Source organism: Myodes glareolus, chromosome 11 (genome assembly GCF_982192425.1).
Source record: "Myodes glareolus chromosome 11, mMyoGla1.1, whole genome shotgun sequence".
Taxonomy (NCBI): Eukaryota; Metazoa; Chordata; class Mammalia; order Rodentia; family Cricetidae; genus Myodes; species Myodes glareolus.
In genome coordinates, this window is record NC_142036.1 from 67,864,739 (window position 1) to 67,878,704 (window position 13,966).

The 13,966-nt window shown below is 40.4% G+C and overlaps 1 long non-coding RNA gene across 1 annotated transcript; it reads left to right on the top strand.

Moving 5' to 3' along the window:
- The first annotated feature begins 421 nt into the window (after positions 1-421).
- Positions 422-7,959, top strand: LOC148120525 (uncharacterized). Its single transcript, XR_015739247.1, has 2 exons — positions 422-5,134; positions 7,495-7,959. It is a non-coding gene; the product is annotated as an uncharacterized LOC148120525 (long non-coding RNA).
- Positions 7,960-13,966: the final 6,007 nt, after the last annotated feature.

Below are 13,966 nucleotides of genomic sequence, written 5' to 3' on the forward strand. Positions count from 1 at the left end.
GGCAGATCTTTGTGAGTCTGAGGCCAGCCTGGTCTACAAAATGAGTTCTGGGACAGCCAGTGCTACACAGAAAAACCATGTTTCAAAAAACCAACCAACCAACCAACCAACTAACCAAACAAACAACCAAACAAACAGGGATATTACAATAACTATACAGCAAGAAAGTACATGTTGAAATAATTTATAAACTTCAAGTCCTATCTAGATGTTAGTAGTGGTTGTTAATGATGACAAAGGAGATCATGGTCAAGACAAAAAATTACAGATAATTTATTTATGTATCTGTTATTATATCCTGAAATGCTAGGAGTTGAATTTCTGGCCTCGTGCATACTAAGAAAATGCTCTGCTATTGAGTTGCACATGCAATCCCCAAGAGAGAGTTTAAATTTATTATTATAAGTATAAATATTATTTATATTTATTTTGTGTGTATGCGTGATTGTGTATTTGAGAACCACATGCCATGGCACATGAGTAGAGTTCAGAAGATAATTTACTGGCGTTCATTCTCTTCTTATATCATATAGGACTAGAGCTTTCCTCATACCTTGTAGAACTAGGGCATCAAACTTAGGTAAACAGGTTTGATAGCAAGAGCTCTTACTCACTGAGACATCTTGCTGGTCTCTATATACTACCTACTCAATTCATGAGAACTATACAGGTAAGATTATTGTTATTAATGATTGAGAAAATACAGGCATTGAAAACAAACTCAACTGCATTTATTTTACTCATTCATTCATTCATTGACTCATTCAAGAAAGGGTCTCTTGTAGTTTAAACTAAAGAGTTTGTGGCCTCAAACTCTATATAAGTGAGGATAACCTTGAATTCCTGATCCTTCTGCCCTCAACTTTGAAGTGAAACTGCAGGTGTATTCCATTATGACTAGCCAATTCCACATAGTTTAGAAATATTTTTATAGGAAAGACTCACCTTTATTTACTTAAAGATATAATAAAATAAAATATAGTAATGTAAAACAAAAACCATCACATCAAAGTTGCACAAGATAAACTAACAGAAGGAAAAGAGCCCAAGAGCAGGCATAGGAATCAGAGATCCACTCGTTTGCACGCTCAGGAATTCCATAAAAACACTAAACATAGGAGCTATCAGGCACACACTGAGGACCTGGTGCAGACCACGGCAGGACCTGCGCAAGCTGCTTCAGTCCCTGCGACTTCAGCTAGCTTTGCGCAGGTTGATGCAGAGGCCTTGATTTCTTGGCCTCTCTTGTTTTCTTCCACCTTCTCTAGGTCTCACACTCTTCTGCCTCCTCTTCCTAACGGTTATAACTAATGCAACAAAATGATGGCATTTTTCAATACTTTGACTACATGACTACTGGACTCCGAGACCGCATCTTGTGTTCCTGTTAACCTGGATTGCGTTTAATCTTCTCCACCTCCCACCCCAACTTTATGATCTAATAAAAACCTTTATCTCATAGGGTTCTTAGCAAGATTAAACAGTTCCATATGTCCCAAACAAGCTCTTGTAAATTGAAGGGGTAAATTGAAGCTTGGATTGTGACTCATAATTTATGAGTTGTATGCTCTTAGCTAAATTACTTGGATGAATTAATTCTAAATGAATTTCACAAATATGGAGTACACAACATGCCATTCACTGTAACGCATGCAGCATACCCAGTTATAAACAGCTCAAATGTGAGCTTGCAGTGTGATCTGGGGGTGGGGGAAAGGAAGATTAAGAAGTGACTATGGATCAGATCTCCAAGGATATTAGATGCTCACTTATCCAACTGGAGCTGGACCAGTAGTTTACGCTAAAGAATACAGTTACAATGCCATTTACATATCTAAGATGTTCCGTTTGAACTTAGAACAGATTTGGGGTTTCCAGGTGACAAGGAGAAGGAATAGGGAGTGATTACTTAAAGGTCACAAGGCATTCTTCTGGGAGTAATGAAGCCATTTGGGAACTAGAAAGAGACGGTAGCTACACCATATTATGGATGTACTAAATACAACTGAACAAATAACTTTCAATGACTAGTTGAATTTTAAGTGAATTTCTATTTCAATAAAAATTAAATATAAATGGTACAGGGCTAAGATGTTTTCTCTGAGTTTATATCCAAAAATTGAAGTTTGGGGTCACCTTTTTTGTACACATTAGGGCCATAATTTATATTTGCAGAATAATTTATATTCTTTAAATTGGTGCAAAGAAAAGGCTGGAGAGTTGCTCAGTGGTTACAAGCAGCTTTTGCTCTTGCAGAATATCTGGGATCAATCCCAGAACCCATGTGATATCTTCCAACTTTCTGTAACTCCATTCCCAGGGCATGTGTTGTTTTCCTCTGACCTTCTTGGGCACCAGGCACACACAGAGTGTACATACATACATAGGAAAACACTTATGCATATAAATAATAGATTAAATCTAAATAAAAAAATAATTGGAACAAAAGATTATCTCTTGCAAGTCTATCTCAGAATAGAATCTTCTTAGCTTCTTTAAAATTTGTTTCTATTTAATGCATATAGCTGTTTTACTTGCATGCATGTCTGTGTGAGGGTGTCAGATCCCCTGGAACTGAAGTGACAGACAGTTGTGAGCTGCCATGTGGATCCTAATAATTGAGCGTGGGTCATCTGGAAGAGAAGCCAGTGGTCCTAACCCCACAGGTGTCTTTGAACACTGGAATAGAGTATCAGAATCCATGGAACTGGACTTGCAGGCAGTTGTGAGCTGCCTGATGCAGGTACCAGGAACTGATCCTCGGTCCTCAGCAAGAACAGCAAGTGCTTAACCACTGTGCTACCTTTTAGGCCTCATTAACTTTTTGTTTTGTTTAAGACAGAGTCTCCCTATGTGGTCCTGGCTGCCCTGGAACTTGCTATTGTAGACTTGCTATTTCCTGGAATTTGTATGCTATGTCAAACTCACAGAAATCTGGTGTGGGAGAATTGTCTGTATTCTGTCAATCATGTATTTTAATAAAATGCTGATTGGCCAGGCAGGAAGTATAGGCGGGTCAACCAGACAGGAAGTAGAGGCGGGGCAATGAGAGTAGGATAAGGCTAGGGAGGAGGAAGCTCCCTCCGCCACTCCTGCCCAGATCACCGAAGAAGCAACATGTGAGCTGTCACACTGAGAAAGGTACTGAGCTGTGTGGCTAACATAGATCAGAATAATGGGTTAATATAAGCTATAAGAGTTAATAAGAAGCCTGACCTAATGGGCCATGATCAGTTTATAATCTTATGGAGTCTTGTGTGTGATTTTCCTTGGGAGTTGCCAGCTGTTGGGTACCAGGCAGGACAGAAACCCCAACAAGCCAGCCCTCATGTTACAGAAATCCTCCTGTCTCTGCATCTCAAGTGCTGAGATTAAAGGTGTGCTCCACCACACAAGGCTGTAACTATCATTTTTTTGATAATGCCTATATGCTCCATTTTATTGGTACTCCACGTTTTACTGACCATTTTTCCGTATCCAGGCTCTTGTGTGTTTGCACTTCTTTGTTTACCTTGGTGGCTCTTTTGCTATACTCACTTTATAACAATGGGATCATTGTAAACATTTTAAAGATAAATAAGGAAGTGAGTTTCACGTTAAGAATTAGAAGTTGGTACTTGTTATATGGTACTTACTGTTTTTTTCCACCAACAGATTAACTTTTCAAGTCTCATTGATAACACAACAAAAAGAGTGGGCTAATGAATTTCACTGACTTTTAATAGTTTATTAATACTGTCTCCTTTATCCTAAATACATCAACCTGGTGATTGTTGATTGTATTTATATGTTAATTGAGCAACAGATCAAATTTCTGTGCTTCAAAATTTAGTCCAAGGAAGGCATACATGTTGAGGATTCATGAAATACAGACAAGGATTATTAAAGCTACCCCGTGGATGAACCACCTGGATAACTACGCTGAAAGGTTGAAGACCATAGTATATTTTCATACAGGCTTAGAAGGGGAGCAGACTAGTGGGGACCAGGCAGGGCATGTAATCTTTACTGAGACCAAATGTAATGAGCCAATCTGTGATCTGTCCATGCTCATGAAGGCCTGTGTTGTATTTCTTCTCTCTTCCAGAGCGTTGGAGCAAGGAGGAGCTCTCAGTGAGGTTCCTTTCTTTTTAAGAAAAATTTTATTTTATTTATTTATTTTTTATCTTTTCTCATTTTCCTGCCTATCCCAGTTCCTACTCCCTCCCCACTCCCACTCCCTTCACCTTTCCCCACCTTACCCCCATCCACTCCTCAGAGAGGGACTTGACTTTGCTAAGTCTCCTTCCTGTTCTCTAGTCCTGCCTCTGGCCCCAGACTAGTCCTGCCCTTCATCATAGAGGGTGGTGACCCACACTGGTTTGAAGAACTTACTGAGTCACTTGTAGCCAGTAAGCTTGGAGTTGTGTTGTGAACCAACAGGCTCCGCCCACGACAAACCTCTTGGAAACCTACCTGTCAGCACCCACAGAGTTGGTATGCAGCACCCACAGATTTCTGGCTATCTCCCCATGATGCAGCTGCCTCACACGGGTCTACTCTCTCCGATCCATCTAGATTCCAGCAGTATTTCCCTCTCTGTCTGTTTTATTCCCACTAAAGGGAAAGATAACTTTAATGGCAGCATCAAACGTTTTACTTCTTAACCTTTCCATTTCTGCCCCTGACACAAACAAATATTCAGTCTACCCTGCACAGACTCGACGCAGGGGGAAGAACAGAATCCTGCCATCATCATTGTGTGGGGTGGAGGATGAAGGTGGACGGGGTTATCAGGAGGTGAGGTTTGCCCTCCTGTTACAAAGGAGCAGCCGCTACAAGAATTTTAAGAAAATATGTTAAGAAAATAGAGTGTGGACTTCATTCTTGGGCAGAACATCCACCTCATTGCCTAGTTTCCTGTCCATCCTGAGTATGGCCAATCTGTCTCTGTTTTGCTGCTTTCTAGCCACTGGATGATACAGGTCAACCTGGAAGAGTTCCAAGTAGCTTTCCCTCCTCTGTTAACTTCGTGTTGCCCTGATCCTGTGATCCCAGCAAACATTTTCTGGTAATCTGGCGATGGAAGGTATTGATTACAGCTTCCCCAACACTGACTGAGAGTTAATTATCATCAAACACCTCTCTGCCCAGGGTGAGCTATGCCAGGTGTTTGGTGAATAGCCCTAATGTAACTTATTTTTCTGTTTAATTACGCACAGGAATTAGCTAGCAAAAACTAAGGACCAGTGCTTAATTTTCATAAGAAATTTTCATAAGACTTTTGACCAATTTTATATATTTTAGAATATATTTAGTCTATAATATTTGTTTATTATTTATGTGTGCATATGTGTGCATGTACATGATGTATGTATATGGGGGGTGACATGCCATGGTGAACACGTGGAGGTCAGAGAACAGCTCTGTGGAGTTTGTTCTCTCTTTCCATCTTTATGTGAGCTCCAGGGGCCAAACTTGGAACTCGGGTTGTCAGGCTTGCATAGAATAGGACAAAAGTGGCAGGGCTCACCCATGACTGTGTTACCCAGTGGAAGAGAGTCTTTCTGCCAGACTTGCCTCTTGCTGCCTTGGTAAGCAGGAACGCTGTAGAAGTGCTTGCAGTGAGCAGCTCAGCAGACTCAGTTATCCTCTGGAAGAAAGCCTGGGTCCCTGTTCTTAGAGCTGCAGGACATGAATTCTGCAAAAATCTTGAGCTATTTCGGAAAAAAATATCTTTGCCAGTCAAGCCTGCCAATGAGAACAATTGGAGAGGCGCATGGCCTCCAACTTCTGCCTGAAGCAGAAGTCTTGTCTGGGTCACACCCTGACCTTATGAAGACTGTGAGGTAATAATGGTTGTTTTAAACTACTAGGAAGAGATCATTTGTTTTTCAGAACTGGAAAACAAACACTCAGTTCTATCAGCATGCTATATGCCATATATGCACCGGTTGAGAGTTTGAAGTACCCCAGGAACTTAGCAAAGAGCTCTCTGTGCTTTACAGATGAAGAAATCAAGACTTAGAAAATGAACTCTGTCTTTTTTAACCTTTACAGCATGACTTGCTTCAATCCATTTGATTGTTTCAATTTAAGTTTGGTTTAAGAGCCATCTTCTGAGACACAAATACAGCTAAGAAAATTTCTACTTGGCACACATTGAGCATAAGTTGAGAGTTTTTCTAAATCCCACATTATTTGTAAGGAAACTTTCTCTGGTTTTTATTATACACATGGTCATTCCCCTTTGTATGCTGTGAATGTGTTTTGTTACCATTGGTTAACAAAGAATCTGTCTTGGGCCTATGGCAGTGCAGAACAGAGCAAGGTAGGAATTCGAAGCAGAGATAGAGGAGAAAAGAAGGTGGAGTCAGAGAGACACGATGTAGCTGCCTAAGGAGATGTTGGAATCTTACCAGTAAACCATGAGCCTTGTGGCGATACATAGAATAGTAGAAATGGGTTAATTTAAGATGCAAGAGCTAGTTAATAAGAAGCCTGAGCTCAACCAAGCTCAGAGACAGCTTCCAAATAAGGTCAGCCAGAGAACATGAAACCCCTGCTAGGGGAAGGGAGTTAGTCCTCCATCTTGTGCCAAGCACAGAGTACTTTCCAGACATGATGAACTGTAACCTAAAGCAGCAGTGTCTTTCAACCAATGTCTTAAGTCTGAAGGAATTTTTAGCCTTGAAATAAAACAAGAAATAGAATAGAGTAGTTCAAATCACTTTAAGTTGTATACATTCAAAACCCTGAGCAATGGGGACTTTGAGAGGTTTTCCTACCTGATAAACAATGTCATTAAACACACTAGCACCGCCCCCCCACGCACAATTCCTAGCCTATCTCAGAAACATCTGCCCTCATCTCCTACCCAGCCTTTCCTGGATTTTGTCAGGACCTGGCCTCCACAGGGGTGACTGACCATTTGATTTGCTCTTACCCATGAGTTTACAAAAGCCCAAATAAACACTATGACAAAAAAAAAGAAGAAGAAGAAAAAGAAGCCTAAGCTAATAGGCCAAGCAGTGTTGCAATTAATACAGTTTTTGTGCGATTATTTTGAGTCTGGGCAACCAGGAAGCAAAGAGTGGTCTCCTTATACAATATACCTTGTATCTCATAGAAATAACATTGGATACATGATAGGAATTTTTCTTATTTGTGCTCAAAGCAGTAGCTATAAACTGTTTCGAGAGGAAAACACTTATGCAGGCCCAAGCCACTCATGCCTGGTGTCTTTGCTGGAATCAGAGCCTCCAGGTAAGACTGAGGATGTAAAGGAGTTTGAATTTGGCATTGATTTGTTAATTTTTAGAAAGCTAAGTATTTGATCCATGACCTCACTTTTCTATTATAGTCAAGTGTAGGAAAAAAAAAACAGGAATTGGAGAGATTTGGAAAAAAATATTTTTGAGTCCTGTTTGGTTCAGTGTTTGAGGAGCTACAGTGGAATTGTGTCTCCAGTCCTGTATCTTCTAATGAGAGTCCTTTCAATTCTGCGTTTATCAGATGCTAATTATTCATACATCATGATTGAGGATTTGGAGTCAGAGATTCACCTGCAATATTTGGAATACCATTGGAGATCCATATCAACATGGAATTTATACAGCAGCTGGTGCCAGTCACAGCTAATGATGAAATTTCAGTTTAATAAAAGGACCCCCAACTGAGTACAACCATCTTGAAGAAAGTATACTTATCAAACAGCTTTCAATCAGTTCAAGAGAGACACCTTAATTGGGAAGAGGGAGAATGGCACAGCAGTTTGTCTCCATGCCAGTTTCGGATCAATAGCACCGCCCTGCTCTTTGGTACGCATAGCCTTGCCTTATGTCACGAACCGTGTCTCCATCCTCACCACTGAGATGAGCTCTTTGTTTCATTGATAGCATGCGATGATGCCACCTTCTAGTTCACACATTTCGTTATAATACCGTGAATAAAATAAAGACATGTCATCATAAAGGTCAATCCTCTTTCATTTAATTAAAATTTCTATGTCTTGTGATTGAAAAATCTCAGCACTTACGACATTTTGTGTTTCCAAAAGTTATTTGTTGAAATAAAAACCCACAAACACATAAAATCATGTCAATTTCACTCTAAGAAGAGATGAGTGAATGAAGATAATCTGACTTCGGAAAGATTATGATGGGAGAAGCATGTACAGAAAATCTATTAGCAGAAAACAAAGAAAAGGTTTTATTCTGGCAGGATAAAGTTGCAATACTAAAGTAGAATAAGAAGGAATGGTCAAGTCTTACTCTTCGTATTTGTTTTTTAGAAGGAAGTAGTCATCTAGCTTATTTAAAGACTACTAGTTTCAACAGTGAAGTAGAGAAGCTATGGGGGGGGGGAGTGCTAGGCAGGCAGAGGGGGCAAGGAGAGTGGCAAAGAAGAAGTCCAATATGTTAAGGCCCAAGAAGACACCTTTTGCATTGGACCAAATAATTGCAACTGCACGTACGTTCATGCTTCGCTGTTGTTAGGATTTCAAGACCCAAGAGAGCACAGAGAGGGTGGCTGGACACCTTTCCTTTTTAACTACACCACAGATATGCGGCATGGGTGATCTGCCGATCTGCTGAGAGCCGAGCTGTGACAAACTGGCTCGTTGCAGCCCTTCTCGTAGGCAGGACTAAGGCTAAGAGGTTCATTTTTCTTTTTTTTTAATTACTTATTTTATTTTATGCATATGGGTATTTTGCTTGCATGTATGTCTGTGACCACATATACACAGTGTCCTTGGAGGCCAGAAGAAGGTGTTGGATCCCCTGGAACTGGAACTACAGATGGTTGTGAGCCACCATGTGGTTGCTGGGAATTGAATCCTAGTCCTTTGGAAGAGCAGCCAGTGCTTTTAACCTCTGAGCTGTTTCTCCAGTGTGCACGCGCACACACACACACCGTTTTTACTTAGACACTGAATCTACTACATGATATTTGAGCAGAAGGACAGAATTAACTCCAAATTTTAAAAATCAAAGCCTCAAATACTAGAGAATTAACTCCAAATTTTAAAAATCACAGCCTCTGCATCTAGAGTCTCAAATACTGTGGAGCATATGGGATATTTGAGCTCCTTTTCCTCATTTTATGTATTCATTCATTCAAGCCATACATTCTTATTGAGCTTGAGTATGAGTCAGGTACCATGAGTTGGGTTTTCAGTTTGTTATTTGCAGCCATCTACAGAGTAGGCTTGGGAGTCATGGAAGCCTGTCAAATAATCACAGATTTGCAAATAAGAATTTGTAATTTGTAGCTGTAAGCAATATTAGCCAAAATAGAGGATTCTCTGTCATCCAGTGTTGGAGAACTAAAAGAACTCGGGGCTATCGCAAGTAAGAGTGACTTTGCTGGGGTCATTGGTTACACTCTGCAGGGCAGACACTGGGCTCGGTCAGTGTTGTCCTAGTGCCAACACTGGGGAAGCTGAAGGACGAATTAAAATGAATCTGAAGCCCGTGAGTTCCTAGCCTTGTTTGCAATGGGGTTGACTAATGGCTGAAAGAGGCTTGCAGGGATAATGAGGAGCATGTGGAAAGAAAAGCTATCCTCAAGTAGCTTTAGGGAGACTGCTCGCGAAACTGACCAGGCTGCAACAGAGCCAAACATCTTCACAGCTATCTGGTTGTGGAATGACCTTTTTTCTTCCCATAGAAGATCCAGTTCAAATGTATATCCGTTTCCATTACAATCCTCTACCAGACTCACTTCTTACTATAGAAGAAACCTCAAACTGAACTATCACTATTAAAATTACAGCTCTAATAAAGCCATCCTCCTGTCTGGGGGCTCAACTGAAAGGCATAGCTCATTTCTTTGTATAGCTTATTTTTCTTCTTCCCTTTTTATCTCATCCTTACCTCCTTTCTTGCTTCTTCTACACCTGTTAGCAATTGCATATCTAATCAAGATGTGTTTGTGAGACTGTTCAATCCATCTATACATACTTCTGGGTAAGTATGCACACACATATACCCCTATGCGGAAGTTTTGGGAGAGTATTATTTCTGAAGAAAAAACATGATTATACAAATATACTCTTTCCCTTTTTTTTAACTACCAAATACTTCAGAAGAATGAGCGCCTCCTCAAGGTAACGGTTGTAATGCTGCTTTGTTTTCTATTTCTCCCATGGTGTGTGTACCATGACTTAGTTTTCAGTTTTCTGACGTTAAACAATGCCATGGTTGACCTTGGGTAAGTGTCTTTGTGGGGTTTTTATTTTAATGAGAGGATTCCAAAAGTTGTGTTCTAGGTCAAAAGCACGTGAATATTTAATTTTTAACAAATATTTCCAGTTTTTTTCCAAAAAGGACTGTAAAATTGTTGTTTCAATCAGTAAAAATGAAGACATCCTTCCTTTGCTCCAACACCGAAATGGGTAGTTATTACTCTTTTATGCTTGTTTGACTGAGGAACTTAAACCTCATTGGTACCATATTTTCTGTTTTCTGAGCAATTGGTTAGTAAGTTTAAATGTCTTCTCATAAATTTTCAAGGCTTCTGATTTTGCCCCAAATGAATAAATTGTTGTGTGGCTGTGTTGTTTATATTTTGAAAGAACTCATATGTTGGTGTGTTATCACTTTTCTCAATTTCTCCTGTCTTAGTTATTATTTGAAGCATGTAGACTGTACTACAGCCTTGCTTTATACTGTCTAGGTTTATTGACTAGATTACAGAGCTCCTCTTCCCCACACTTTTGAAGGATGTCTATGCATCTACTAGTAAATATCATAGCCATATGTCTAAACTAGTATAGACATGGGTGCGTGTTTTTTCAGAGCCTGACACTTACTGAGTGCATCATTTCCCACTGAGCCAATTGTTTTGTCTCTGTACATTTTTAAGCCCCTGAAGATATTTTGGCATATACAGTGAACTTGATTTTCTATCCTTTTGTATCTACAAGACTGCCAAGGTAGCTTAGTGGTAGAGAGCTTGTTTAGAATACACAGGCCCTGTGTTCCATCCCCAGCACCGGAAAAGAGGTACCCCAAACAAACCAAGCTCCCTGTTTTTACCCACTGAGTTGAAATGTCGTCTTTATCACATATTAAATTCTCATAGAACCTGGTGTGTATTTCTGGGTTTCATATCCTGCTTCAATTGATTTGATATCCACTCTTCTGCAAATGCCTGATTGGATATTGGAATGTTTGGACTATCTTCTGACGTTTGACTAAAGTATGTCCTTTTTAGCTTTTCTTTAAAAAAAAATGATTTTGCCAAGTTTTTGAGGTCAAGTTGCTTGAGTGAAACAGAAGTGTGGGGACGGAGTGCAAGGAGCCAGTGTGTGACCAACTTCCCTTTTCCCGTGTTGGGAATGGCAGAAGCACCTTGTGGGCAGCTACTTCTGTGGGCTTCGGTTAGTGCTAACGCCCAGCAGAGCTACCCCAGTAACCTATGTTTGTGTTAACAGCTTCAATGAGGTCTGTCTGTCTTAAGTCACAGAAGTTGTGGGATGATTTATGACATTAGTATCATCCAGCTCATTGACTGTTGGGAGACTTGAGGCACATAACTCAGGTACAAATATGGGCCAGAGTCAGGATTCTGCTAGCCAGAGTCACTAAAACATTAGTAAGTCACCGTGGTGAAGTGATGCATCCTAAGATAGAAAATACTTCTCGTTATGTAGTTTCATGTCATGTGGCTGAGGAGACAGGGCTTCTAGAAGACACATATGAGCAGGACCTGCTCATCAGGGCACTGTCCTATATGTAAAAGTGTCAAAGCCTGTAAAAAATGCAATCATTTCACACTGAGGAGAGCCCATTAAAACAAGGAGAGGGACTTGGGGAAGGGTGTGCTGTGTAGCTAGCTTCAAACTCATGATTCTTTAGCCTCTGCTTTCCAAGGGCTGGCATTAAAGGTGTGCATCACTTTCTGGGCATGAACATTTTTGAAAATTGCATTTTAGTATGTTTTGGGGGGATATATGTCTGTGTGTATATGTGTCTGTGAGTGCGTGTGTGTAGGCCGGTCTGTCTGTTCACTTGTGAGTGACGTGGTATATGTGTGCTTGGAAACTGGCTCTATCCTTCTGTCATCTGGGTCCCTAGGCTCAAACTTGGGTAGTCAAACTTGGTGACAGGTGTCTTTACCCACTGGTCAATCTCACCTGTCCCAGGATGATGATCTATGGCGAAATATGGGCCACAGTTGTGTTCCACTTCGATCATACGTTAGAAAAATTAGGGAGTCTTTCATGTTCACACTTGCTTCTGTCTTCTCTTGAAAAACTTAAAATCCTACCACTCTAAACCCCATTTCCCCATGAGCCAAATCTCTGGAGCTGTGACTGTGTAGAGGAGATACCAAAGTACTGCCAGGCCTCCACTATCCATCCCTTATTTACGCCTGGTTTACAGATCTAAGTGCATTTCCCATTGGTCTAAGGTTGCATAAGAACATACAGGTTTTCATAGTGAGTGAAAGCTTGACTATTCCTTCAACAATAGGGTATCGTGAACTCTAGATGCAAAAATGATAAAGCACTATGGTGGAGGAGTGCTGAGGCTAGGCCACGTGGTATCTTTGTTAGAGAATCAGCTTGTGGAGGAAAAGACAATCCTCTTCCTGCAGAAAACAATAAAAATAGATCTTTGATACCTCAGCAGCAATTTTCATCATCCAATCAGTTACAGACCACACAGACTAATTAATTCTCTCAGCCCCCTCATAGGGTAAGGATTCCAGAAATATCTTTAGCCAGAAAAAAAAAAGAAGAATTCAAGAAAACATTTACAAAAATCTCTTGTCTCCTAGGAACAGTCTTAAGACAACAAGCTCCCAGTTCTCATTAAAGCCTGTAAACAGGAGCTCCTCCATCTCGATCATTCAGGATGGAGATCACAACAGAAAAGGGGTTGGACAGACATGTCTAGAATCTAGATGGCTCAGTGTGGAATATCTAGGCAGTTGCTGGAGCCTCACCGAAAACCATTTACCTTTACACCTCTGGAAATTCCTCCTATTTAATTTCATTCATTAGTTTGACTTTGATTTCTTGAAAAGTTAAAACACCTTCATTCTCCTAGCACCTTAGGGTTTAGTAGAATAGGGCCTAACTGACCCAGTTTTCAAAGGCAGGGTTTTCCAATAAAAATATGCCTCTTGTTACATGTCAAACCAACGAGTGAGTCTTTGTAACGTAATCTAACTTTACTTCAGATTTGCATGGTGCAATACCACTATTTTGGGTCATTGATGCTATTTTGCTTATTTTTGAGGCAGGCTTTCCTTGTACATCCCAGGCTACCCTGGAACCTATAATCCAGCTACCTCATCCTCTCAAGTGCTGGGATTACAGGCACACAGCCATGCTCAATCTTCATCTCTATTTTATTAAAGTCCTAATTTAATCCAAGACCCGGGAAGCAAGGGTGAATGAGACATAACTGAAGCGGCAACGTGTCATCTGAATGGCCTGGCCTAGAGGAAAGGCTTGAGAGTGGGGCACACTCAGTCTCCACCGAGCTGTCTCTTCCTGTTTGCTGATGTTTTAGAGGTCAAGAAAGTTAGGTTGAAAAAGAGAACCTTTGAAGAGAACGCTTCTCAAGTCAGAAATGAAGACTTCCCACCTGCACTTTTTCCAGATTATTTTATGCTTTTAGAAAACTGTGTCATCAGTGATGGATTAAGATAACTTTTCGTCACATATAGTAAAGATGATTGTCATAGATCTATAAATAGAAACGATTTCTTTTTTCCATTTTGAGTCTAGTAGTAGAGAAAGCATTTCTGTTATTCTGGGCTAGTTTTCTTTAAAAAAAAAATACCAGAACCTTTTACAAATGGAAGAAATGTGTATAGTATGCAAATTCAAAGTGTGCTGTCCTCATTCACCCAGTGGGATTCAAAATAAGCCCCAACTTGTGAACATATTAAAGCAGATTGAGATGGGTATTAGCGGGATTTAGGAGGAGAAGCTCTCCAGCCAGGCAAACACGCTATGCAGGAGAAC